At 34.0% G+C, this 12,571-nt stretch overlaps 1 protein-coding gene and 1 long non-coding RNA gene across 5 annotated transcripts in view; both read left to right on the top strand.

The window, feature by feature from the left end:
* The window catches only part of LOC109612410 (potassium voltage-gated channel subfamily H member 8), a 1,874,382-nt gene that overhangs the window by 1,201,102 nt on the left and 660,709 nt on the right, over nucleotides 1–12,571 (top strand). The window lies entirely within an intron of this gene.
* LOC131804389 (uncharacterized) lies at nucleotides 3,171–4,064 on the top strand. The gene is made up of 3 exons (XR_009343111.1): nucleotides 3,171–3,587; nucleotides 3,648–3,810; nucleotides 3,886–4,064. It is a non-coding gene; the product is annotated as an uncharacterized LOC131804389 (long non-coding RNA).

Here is a 12,571-nt window from a genome sequence, read left to right as displayed (position 1 = left end):
AATCCCGATCACAACGAGAGTGCCATCCTCCTTCTCCTCCCTGTGAAAGACTTCCCATCTCTTCACGTCCAAAGTCTTATTTTGGTTACCAAAGATCTCGAGCATTCGTTCCGTCCCGAGTCTGCTGCCGTATCCCCTGACGTACACCGTCGTTTTAGTTAGGCGAGGAATCTTGCTCCACCTCACCAACTTAAGGCTGCCGTTTTCCCAAGGGGGTTTTATCTTCTCGATAATCCCCTCTAAGGCGGCGGTGTTAGCAGGAACAGCGAGATTAAAGAACATTTTATTGTTCTTAATTCTACTGCTCATGATAGGGATTGGATCTCCATTTCGTCCCTATTGTGTTTCCTGGCGACTTTTGCATACGATGGCGGCTTCGTATCCGTTTCCCCGGCCCGATTTCTGATGAGCGAGGGATTTCTTTTCCGAAACCCCAGGCTTGGCAGCCGATTTCACGATCGGGCTCACCTTTACAGTGCTGGGGCTGGCCTTGTCACCCTCGGACAAAGGATTCCTTTCACAGTCTCCCTTGTGGGTTCCTTGCCTTGATTTACCCGACGCATCCGTAGGTGGGAAGCTCTTTTTCGCCGGCTTCGCAGTATTCTGTTCCTCAGGGGACCTGATCCTCTTCCCTGTCTGCAGCGGAGTGGGGGAGTATTTTTGGTTCCCTTGGGAGCGTCCTACGACTTTGCGTTTTTGCTGTTCCGTTGCCTCTTGAGCTTTCGCCAGATAGCCTTTTAGCCTTAGTTGTGAGCTTCGCTAGGCTGTCGCTCACTTCTTCTATCGTTCTGTGCGCCTCCTCCTCACTTGGGATTCGCGGAACGGTAGTATTGTTGCTGCTGTTGTCGGACTCAGAGTCTGAGGCGTTACCTGTCGTTGAAGGTTGGGTCGAGCGTACGCCTCCCCTGAGTTCCTCAGCCTCTCCGTCTATCTTGTTGTAGCAGTACCTTCGACCGCAGATGCCAAAGCACCCACATCTACGGGAGAGTTTTGCTCACGATCGTTGGATGACGACAGGGTGTGACTCGTGGCTGGATCACAAACACTCATTTAGGCCCTGCACCGTAACTTTTCCTTTTAGGGGTACATCCCCGTAGTCAGTTTTTTGTCCGTGGGAAAAAAAATTCCTGGGACGGGTGATCGTAATCAGAAATTCCTGGTAGAAATTGGTCCGATTTTCGAAACGTTTATTTTTTAGAATTTCTGCATATTTTCCTGTGTTTTTAAGCAAAAAAAAAAAAAAAAACTCGAAAAATGTACAAACGTAGAGTAGACTGTCTATTGCTCTGACATATTCTTCCCACATGAAAACGGATGGTGGTGCTTTGACACATTCTCTCCCAAAGTAGTTGTTGTTGTGATCATTCATTTCAAGATCTCAACAATAACAAAGCGCAAAGCAAAAATGCTATTTTTTTTTTGTTTTTGTGAACCATTAGATTCCGTTGTAAAAAATGTGCGTTTTTTGTTGTTGTGAATCAGCCTTTTTCTCTTTCGTTCCAAAAATATATGATGAAAAAAAATTGCAAAAACAACTGCATACCGGTTTTCTGTGTGCATTCTCTTTTATTTGTAGTTCTTGTTTAGCAGTTGAAACAGAAACGTGCTTCGGTATAATTGAATTAAAGTGTTTACAAGAAGTGTTCAAAAAGTGAATTAAAAATTTCCAGAAGGTGTTTAAAATAAAATTATTTATTACAGGTAAAGAAAGAAATGCAAAAACAGGCTCAAGAATTACTTTGCAAATTATTAAGTGAACCTCATAACGAACCATTAGGTGCCAAAGCAAGTATTCCTGGTAGCGACTTCCAAAAAGAAAATAGTATAGGGGACCATATCATGTCATCTCCGGAAGAAATTGACGAAATTAATAGTAATGATCCAAATCCTTCAATTGGAAATGCATGTTGCAAAGAAATTATTGATGATCTCAATTCAGACCATTCAATAGAAAATGATATCGATTCAGACAATTTAAGAGAAAGTGATTTTGACTCAGACCATTCAATAGAAATTGAAAGTGACGTTAGTTTGAGAACATTTTTATCTGATTGGTCTATAAGGCATGCAATATCGGTAAATGCTATGAATGAGCTTCTTCGAAAATTAAACTCTGTTGACTACACTTTGCCCTTAGACGTTCGCACTCAACATGAAACGCCCAAAAATACGGATATAATGGAAATGGGTAGCGGGACATACATGCATTATGATTTACAAAATTGCTTAACCGATTTCTTTTTTCAACAAAGCGGCGAGGTTGATGACTCCAGAAATATTGTACTAAATTTTGGTATAGACGGTCTCCCTCTTTTTAAGAGCTCTAAAAAATGTCTTTGCCCGGTAATGGTCAGCATTCAAAATTATGAACCGTTATTCCTCGTTGGGGTTTATAATTACGTTGCTGTAAATAATAGATTAGATAAATACAACAAACCCAACGACCAAAATATTTTTTTGAAGTACATAGTAGAAGACATTTGTAAATATCAACAAGAGGGATTTTTGTTCCGAAACCAAAGGTTTAATATTCAAATAGGTAATTTCATCTGCGATGCTCCAGCCCGTGCTTTTGTGCTCAATATTAAGTCCCATTCAGGTTATTATTGCTGCTCAAAATGCATGCAAAAAGGGGACTATTTCGAGAGAAGAATGATATTTCCACCAGAAGCCTCTGCAGTTCTTCGTACTGATGAGTACTTCAGAAATAGAACACAACCAGAACACCATACTAAATTAGGAAATTTAGTATTAGAGTCTATTGGTGTTGGTTGCGTCTCACAATTCCCTCTTGATTATATGCACGTTGTGTGCCTCGGGGTAGTGAAGCATTGTCGTATTAAAAAATATTTTAAACGATTGTGCCTATAAAAATTTCCTAAAGTTACACATAGCAATTACAATACTGTCCGACAGTAGTATTTGTAACGAATTCAATAATTATGCAGAAAACTTATTAATGGAATTCGTTGTAGAATTAGAACAAATTTATGGCAAAATTTTTCTAACATACAACGTCATTCATTGCTACATTTAGCTAAAGACGTTTCAAACTATGGAAAACTTGATAATTTCAGCGCATTTAAATATGAAAACTATCTTTACCAACTTAAAAAGAAAGTTAAAAGTGGAAAAAATATTCTCTCTCAACTTTCAAACAGACTTGTTGAGCAGAGCATTATCCTTAAGGAGAAGACCAATAACATTAACATGCCTGTACTAACCATTATAAAATGGAACCCAATAATGAAAAACACTCGGAGCTATTATCCACAATACTGGCTCAAAACAAGAACCTAGTTGAACAAAACAATGCGATTAAAGCTTTATTAGAACAAAGCACAAATAAACTTGAACAAGAAGTAGAAACTCTAAAGACACAAAACGTTAGACAAGCCGAGGAAAATGCCAAAATATACACCCACTTCACAACTGAGTTCTTTCAGTCCAAAATGACTGTAGAAAACACCATGAAAGCAGTACAAATGAAAGGATCAGTATTTTCCGTTGAATAACTATGCTCACCTGAAGAAGTATTAGACTTCGAAAGAAGACTGAAGGATAATTGCGAACTGAAAAACAAACTGGTAAGTTTCTAACCCACATTTCTCCAATAGGTATGTACTCAAATCAATATTTATCTACAGACTCAACATATAAAAGCTCAACCTCATGACGATATAAGGAAATTTATTCAAGAAAAACTAAAACTAGTTTTCCAGACGGACGAAATTATCACACGTTGTTAATGGAATAGTGGCAACAGAAATATACCCGTAAAATATATGCATTACATCAAGCTTATAAGAGGTTTGTATTCGATATTTAAGATTATGCATAAGTTAGATTACATGTGCATATGTATGTACTTTAATTTTTATATAGATGCAGCAATATCATATCCCGGACACTGCTGCAAGTACGATAGAATTTCACATTAAGAATTTCTTTAATTCGGCTAAAGACCGCCAAAACTAACGAAAAAGAAAAGCAGAATCGAAAAAATCTCAATCGGACAAATCTGAATCGGAAAAATCTGTTTTTATTATACAGGGACTCAAAAAATTAATTTTAGACTTCTAATATTTGAAAATAAAATGCTATAAAAATACTAGGGGTGTACGAAAAAATTTTTGGGTCACTGTACACGACACAAATTATTGAAAGACTGAATTAATTTTATTTTTGTTTTAAAAAGATACCGTGAATTACAAAAATTATATGTATGTATATAATAACAACAAATAATAGAATTATCTGTTCAACTCTTTTGTGCATAAAAATACTGTATGTTATTCTCTTAATAAAAATAATATTTATAATGTAAATGTATTATAGATGTAATATTTAAACTACATTTTTACGAAAACTGAAATAAATTGTTTGTTTTTTAAATAAACATGTGTTTTTTTTTTTAATTTTTAAGTGGTGTGACGATTTTTTTCCGATTTTTCTTCCGAATTCGGAACGATTTCTTTCAGAAAATCGGAACTCTCTCCCGAATTCCGAGCGTTTTTTTTTTTTTCAGAAAATCTGAATTTTTTTCCGAATTTTGACCGATTTCTTTTAGAAAATCTGAATATTCCGCCGAATTCTGCCTGATTTCATTCAGAAATTCGGAGTTGTCCTCCGATTTTTTTTTCCTCCGATTTTTTCCGCCGAATTCTGGCTGATTTCATTCAGAAATTCGGAGTTGTCCTCCGATTTTTTTTCCAAGAATTTTCACCGAATCCGGACCGAATTCGTCCAGAAAATCTAATATTTTTTCAGAAAATCTTTCCGAATTCGGTTACCACGTACATACAACTTTCGTACCGAAATCGGAAGGAATCAGAATCGGACATTTTTTCAGAGATTCTGACAGAAATCGGACAGAATTCGGCAAAAATTGTTTACTGGGTAGCAGTATTAATATACAGGTTAATAGTGTATCAGTGGATTTTGTTGACCGTATAAATTGTTTAGGTGTTGTCTTTGATGCTAAGCTTGATTTTTCTTTGCATATTGATTGTATATTGATTGTACCCCAAAGTTATAAATAGGCTCCGAAAATTACACTCAATTGATTTCTATTTGCCCTTCTTTGTAAAAAGAAAACTTAGCTTTTCTGTGTTATTCTTGGCAATTTCCTATTGTATTGAAGTGATTTCTGGTACAACACAAAATAGTACGGTATCCCAAACAAACATGCCAACACTGTTCTAATTATATACAAGGCACCGTCGACGAAAGGGTTTTTTTTGTAACAGACAAACCCAACTTACATGGTTATGTTTTTTTTCGTTGAGGTAAAACGAAAGCATTACAAGTGGAGAAAGATGTAAATTTTTATAAGTGCGGTTGTAAGATTTAGAAGATTTTCCAAAAGAATTTTAGTTTAATATAATTCTTTGGTTCCTCTTCTATTGAGCTTACGATCTCGTCACTTGGGTAAAAAGTTTTTTTTTTTTTGTCATAGAAGTTATTTTTAAACTAACTTCTGGGGAGAATATCCCAGACAAAAAACAAGGGAACTGATGAGGATTGGTGACTCTTTCCGAAACCTAGGTATTCCCTGCCTTACCTCCTGGTAAATATTACCATCGTTCTCCACTAATAAACAAATAAATAAAAACAACAATAATGGGATTAAGCCTGACGATTTTTGCAACAACTGATTATAAATTTAATTCAAGGAATTATTTACAAATTCGCATTTTGTTTATTATTTTTTAAACTAAAACGAAGATGCCATTGCCACAAAGGAAAGTTAAAAGAACGGGCCTATGACTGATAATTTTTTTTATTTAAAACATCAATATCAATTCCAATCTCACTAATTTGGCTCCGTTTACTTTTTCTATCAACAGCAATAGATAATTTATCTTTGTAGTTTACATTCTTAGCTTTCTGAATATACTTGTCGTAAGGAATTAAATTGTCCATTTAGTTATGGCGTTTTGAACCGTTTCCACCTTTTATATGCATCATTTCTCTCTGTCGATGTCACTGCTTTATTTGATTGTAGATTTGAATTCTTGTTAATTTGTTTGAAAGTCTTTAAGACAGTTTGTAGTGTAGTGTCAATGAGTTGATGATGAGATATTAATAGGATATGTATATTATACATTGACGAAACAAAAATGTGGCGAAATTCATCAAGTTTATTGTTGAGACTTTAGCTATTATATATACCTTTTGTTTAACAATAATTCGAATCATGTTAAAAAGTTCCTCGTTGGAAGTAAACATATTTTCATCCACCAATTACAGCAGTCTTATAGTCAACGTGTACCTGAAGAAGATTGATTTGTGATGGTTTGTTAATTAAGGAGACATATGAATATAATAACCAGATTTTGATATTTTTGTAAATAATAAATAAAATAAACAGCATTATGTAGCAGATAATGAAAAATAGATTGAAAAATAAATATATATTTATGAATTAAATTTGATTGAGTGTTAATGAATTATTATCATCAATGAATGGATGTTATCAACATCAATGGAAAACAGTGTGATTGGCAATGCAAAATTATCGTAGATGGCAACGATGCAAACAGAAGAGAATAGAAGTGGCGGTTAATTGACAGTATCGACAACAGCTGAGTGAGCATTAGTAGAATGGAGAAATAAAGTAAAGAGGCTATTTATCTTCTCTGTAGACTTTATTCTTAATGTTTTCTCCACATCAACTCATTTCACATATGCAAGCCAGTGTAATGTGAAAGCAGTCGACGATATATTATATATATGCAAATTGTAATATTTTGTAGTTTTTATTCTCAAAACCTTCGTAATGTTGTTCCTCTCGTAGCAAATTTTATGTCACTTGAAATTGCATAAGATGAAAAGCGTTTGTATTTGAATTACATAGGTACGGTTGTTGTATGTAAAATATTTTTAAAAAGTGCAATTTTATATATTAAAAATTTTTAAATATTATAAAAGTGTAGATTTAAGCATTCTTAAATCAATCAGTTGTGGTATTAGAACTTACTGCGCATAATTTATTTTTTATGTTTTGTTTTAAATTAGTTAAAGGCACATGCTGTTATGTTGTTATTACCTCAATATATTATTGTTTCTTCCTTTTACTTATTTGGTTAGTTGCTTGCATGCTAGAAAAATACAGGTAGATGCATCAACCCTTGGGAACATTGATATGTCAAAAATTTTTAAATATTTCTGCAAAAATAAGCACATTTGTCTATGTTGTACCACACACCACCAATCGGAGATTGTTATAATATGCATTTTTTAATAATTTTTACAAATTTGAGTAATTTTTCATTCAAAAATTTCGATTCCAAAATTGGTTTGACAGTTCATTGTCCCTGCAGCTGTGTCGAAGCGTCTACCTATATTCTTCTACCATGGTTGCTTGGCTTAAGGTCATTAAAAAAAACTATGTTTTTTTATTTTTGAATTTTTCCTTTTTTATTCATCCAATATTTCGATTTCCTCCTCTTCAGGGATCAGTTTTACAAAAAACACAAATTACAAACTGATTTTAACAATATATAACACAATAAACAACATACATTTTTACAGTAAAAGCTCGTCTATTCAGTTTAAATGTCACTATCAAACTAAGTTTTCTCTCGTCGGTGGTTATGAACTAGTCTTCTGTAAATGTGAGCACAATGGTCTGTATCGGTTTTATAATTAATTCGTTTGTTATTTGGTAAACTTATAATATGTAACATGTTCAATGTAATTGTAATTATTTTCTTATGCTAACATGTCGACGGTATATCCAACTCTGAGTATCGTAGCAAATAACATCGCTATAAAGTGTATGATATAATTTTGTGAAGTGTTGTGTTTATTTCGAATATAAACCTGAATTCAACTTACTCCCTTTTAGAATTTTCATTAAAATCCCCAACGCATTACTCTATGCGACAATATTTTCAACCATATCTATAATTTTTGTTTGAAATTACCGCAAAAAATAAATCCATAGAAATCACATATATAACACCTTATTATCTCTATTTCTCTTGTTTTCCTTTCATTCCATTCCCCTGATTTTTAACTGAAACTCAATTAAAACATTGTCCCTAATTACATTTCGAGTTGGGATTCTTTTTTTTATTTTTGCTTATTGGCTTAAGAGATTATCCATTCCATTTTCAGATTGTCCCCTGTGTTACTTTCAATCTCCACAAACAGCCAAGCCGAATTCGCAACTTTAAGAAGACAGCAACATTTTAGACAAATCTCAGAGATTACAGTATACATCGATTTACCATGGTAGAAGAATACAGGTAGATGCATCAGCACTTGGGAACATTGATATGTAAAAAAATATTAATGTTCTTTCAAATATAAGTAGATTATTAAATGTTTTCTATACGACGTCAGTTGGAGGTTATTATAATTCGTATTTTTTAACAAGTTTTACAAATTTAAATAATTTTTTTTCGATCGTTACCAACGCCTCACTTTCTCCCCTGCCGACCGAGAGGGCCACCTCCCATAACGTAGGGAGAACGTACACCCCATAGTCCGGACTATAGGGGGTTTGTAGACTTGGGAAACCGGCTACAGCAGAGCATCAGCCGGTTTAACAATTAAAAAGAATTAAAGTATCTAAGCTAAACTACAGTAAAACTAATCAATGCAAATACTAAATCACAGAAACTAAGTCTGGTAACTATTTTACAACTAAGAACGCAGGATTGACTTTTTTATGACATGCAATGGTTCACACAAAGAAATCGTGATATATAATATATTATAATCAGCACATAAACTCCGGAGAGGATTATTTAATTCATAGTTCGATTTTGCTAATGTAACTTTAAGTGGTATGTAATTGCGTGTATTTCTCGAGGGGGCGTTGAATTTAATTTCACCAGTTAAAAACTCAGAATCAATTCGCCAACGCAAAAGTTTGATGATAAAAATACATCTAAGCATTAATCTCCTTTTCTCTATTGTAGGAAGATCGATCAATTTAAGCCGGGTCTCATAAGGTGGGGTAAGTTCAATTGAATTCCATCCTAAACCTCTCAGAGCAAACAAAATAAATTGAACCTGTACAGATTCTATCTTTTTTGAATATGGCTACCCTGAGGAACACCAGAAAATACTGGAATATTTTTAGAAAGAGTATTGTGAAAGAGACATTTTGGGTACGGTCATGCAAATAAGACGATATCCATTTATGAAGAATTGTAGAGAAACTCATTAAGTCAAGTTTATATATTAACAAATTATGCGCCATCGTATCGAAAGTTTTAGATTTACATTAGAGACCAGTTCTAATAAATTTGTCAAAGTTGATCTTCCTTTAACAAAACCATGCTGGTGCGGTGATACGAAATATGTAACGAAATGAGTTATTTGTTGTGTAACCAAACGCTCAAAAAGTTTGGGAATTGCATTTAGTTTTGCAATACCCCTATAATTTTCAATAACACATCTACTGTCATCTTTATGCTATGGAATAATAAAGCTCGAACGCCAAATGAAAAGAAAATTACCTAGAGTTGCGAAGTATTAAAAATACTTTTTAGAGGAAGATATAGTTCATGTGCACATGCTTTAATATGAAAGACGGTACAAAATCTAGACCCGGTGAGTTGGTACATTTCAATGAAAGTAAACCATTCAACACATCATCTCATGTTAGAATAATACGAGGAAACTGATTAACTGATTAATTAACTTTAGTGAAATTGATAGTGCATTTAAGAGAAAAGGTGTAATAAGCGACAAAATTACAAGTAAAATCATAATTTCTTAAAATACATATTTAAATATTCAAAAAAGTGATATGTAAACAAGTTATAAAGCGATTAAGATCAGCCTGGGCGAATTTGAATACGATCCACCTTTCGGAAGGAACTTGAATAATTCTAAAAAAGTGTTATAAAAATCAGCGTTCGAAAATAAACAGTATGGTACTGTACCGTAGTGTTCTGTACCGTTCCGAGGTGGAGTGGTACACTAAGATAATGTACCGTACCGGAGCACAACCATTAAAAAATATTTTAGTGATACTGTACCGGAGCACAACAAGAATCGTACTGTACCGCAGTCGGAGCACTAAAAAACGTAGTGTTCCGCAGTCGGAGCACTACGAAATCGTAGTGTTCCGCAGTCGGAGCACAACAAAATCGTAGTGTACCGCATGGCGGAACATTAAAAAAAATAATGTATCGGTAATGTACCACATATGTGTTGTTTACGATTTGTGAGAAAAATTATTACTAGCATAATTCAATATTATGAAAATAAAAGCTGGATTTATTTTATTTGTCATGTATGTTTAGATTGGTTGCAAGATTGAAGAAAGTAGAAAAATATGGGAATAGGTAGAAAGAATAAAAAAGGACCAAATCTGAAGTCATAATAATTTGTATTTAACCATTCAAAATTGAAATTTTCCACGAAAAAGGGTATTTTAGTGGTTGCATTGCAATGGGTTATTATGCAAATAATTTACCTGCTATTTTGTGGTACCGAAAAATGAATGAGTGTTGGTGTAAAAAACTAAATATTTTACAGTGTATGGCTGAGTGTTTAAAATCAGTTCGATTTTCTAATGTGGTCATGTGCTACACTACGATTTTTTAATGCACCGATTGCGGAACACTACGTTTTTTTAGTGCTCCGACTCCGGTACACTACGATTTTTTTAATGCACCGATTGCGGAACACTACGTTTTTTTAGTGCTCCGACTCCGGTACACTATGATTTTTTAGTGTTCCGACTGCGGTACACTACGATTTTTTTGCGCTCCGACTGCGGTACACTACGATCATCGTTGTGTTCCGGTACAGTATCACTAAAATATTTTTTAGTGGTAGTGTACCGGAACACTACCGCTAAAGATTTTTTTAGTGATACTGTACCGGTACAGTACACTATGTTAGTGTACTGTTTATTTTCGAACGCTGATAAAAATATGTTTTAAATAAAACCCGTTACACGGGATCTTTACGAAGTATATTTTTGTCATATTCCTGTAAATAATGTCGCTAATATCATTAAAATACCGAATAAAAAGAGGTACCTTTACATGTGGGCTATACGAAGTCGTGCACCTGCGTAGTTAATTTTTTTGGGTTATAATATCCATTACAAACTGCAAATAAGAAGTGGCAGGTGACAATAAAGTCACTAAAATCATCAAAATACCGAATATCTGAGATATTGTTACATGGGGTCTATACGAAGACGTGAACCTCAACACGCAATTTTTTATAATAGGTACCCATTAAGATCTTAAAAATCTTAATTCGATACAATTCCGGAAAATAATATCGCTAAAACCTACAAAATGCCGAACATTGGAATGTACATGGCCCATTAACGAACTTAGCCAGCATACTGGCATACACATGTGCACAAAATTTTAGCTTTTTATCCCAATTCGATCCAAAATAGTGTGATTACCGTGTGTGTGTGCTATAAGAAAAAGGTGGATGTATATAAACAGACTTTAAGAACCGAATTTCTTACAAATCCTTAGAACGGAATTTTAAACAATTCTTTTAAAAAATGCGATCTTAATCATCAAAGTGCACGAAAACGTGGACCGACATGGCCAATTAACGATCTTAACCTGCCTACTGATAGAATACATATGTGTGCAATAGTTTAGCCTTTTACCTAAATTCGTTCCAAAGATGGTGTTATTACAAATAGACATACGGATTTGAATTTTAGGCTGATTAAGAATATATAAACTTGGTTGGGTCTAGCATGATTATTTCGAGGAGTTACAACTGGAATGACAAAGATAATGTACCCTTCACTGTATTGTGTAGATTATAAAAACTGGGGTCCAACTTTAACGAAATTAAAAAGGTAAATTCATTTCAAATAATCACATATATCTCTGCATTTTCTATAATTTACATTGCAGGTAAATTACTAATCACTAATTCGTGTATAAACAATTATTAACACAAATTTTGCTGATAAGATGTTGTCAAATGAATAATGCTGAAAAAAATTGTAAGCACATGATTGCATGACTTTACCTTCTTAATTCTGCTGTCGTATTAGCATTACGCTGTGGGAACAAACCACATATGAAGGCTTTATTCCATCATTGGAAAAACTATATAAGTTTCTGACCACACATCATAGGACTCGAGAGTCTGTGTCCCAGACGAGGAAAACGTGTGATCATGTGTCAGTTACTAATCAGAAGCATGCAATTCCAAAACAATGTTGATGGTTTTAAATGTCATCTTTGTTCAAAAAAATTTCGTCTTCATTGATTTTCAACCAAACATTCTTGTTTCAAATGTAAGAAGAGACATAACACCTTGCTACACAAAGATTCTGATTTTACTGCACATTCGGATTCAAGAACAACAAAGCTTTATCAATTCGTTCATTAATTTTAATTAGCATCCTATTGCATCTATTGTTGGGCAGACTCAATGATATTCTTTTCGTGGTTGACCAAACATTAATGTTCGTGGACTATTTTCGTAGCCAATAGGGTATCCAAAATTACACAATTAATCGATGTTATGTTATGTGTTACGATTTGTCTGTAGTATACATCCCACATATAAAAGTAATTGTAACGAAAAGAAGCTTCTATGACCAATTCCC

Source organism: Musca domestica, unplaced genomic scaffold, assembly GCF_030504385.1.
Source record: "Musca domestica strain aabys unplaced genomic scaffold, Musca_domestica.polishedcontigs.V.1.1 10, whole genome shotgun sequence".
Lineage (NCBI taxonomy): Eukaryota > Metazoa > Arthropoda > Insecta > Diptera > Muscidae > Musca > Musca domestica.
This window is presented reverse-complemented; position numbering and strand designations above follow the sequence as displayed.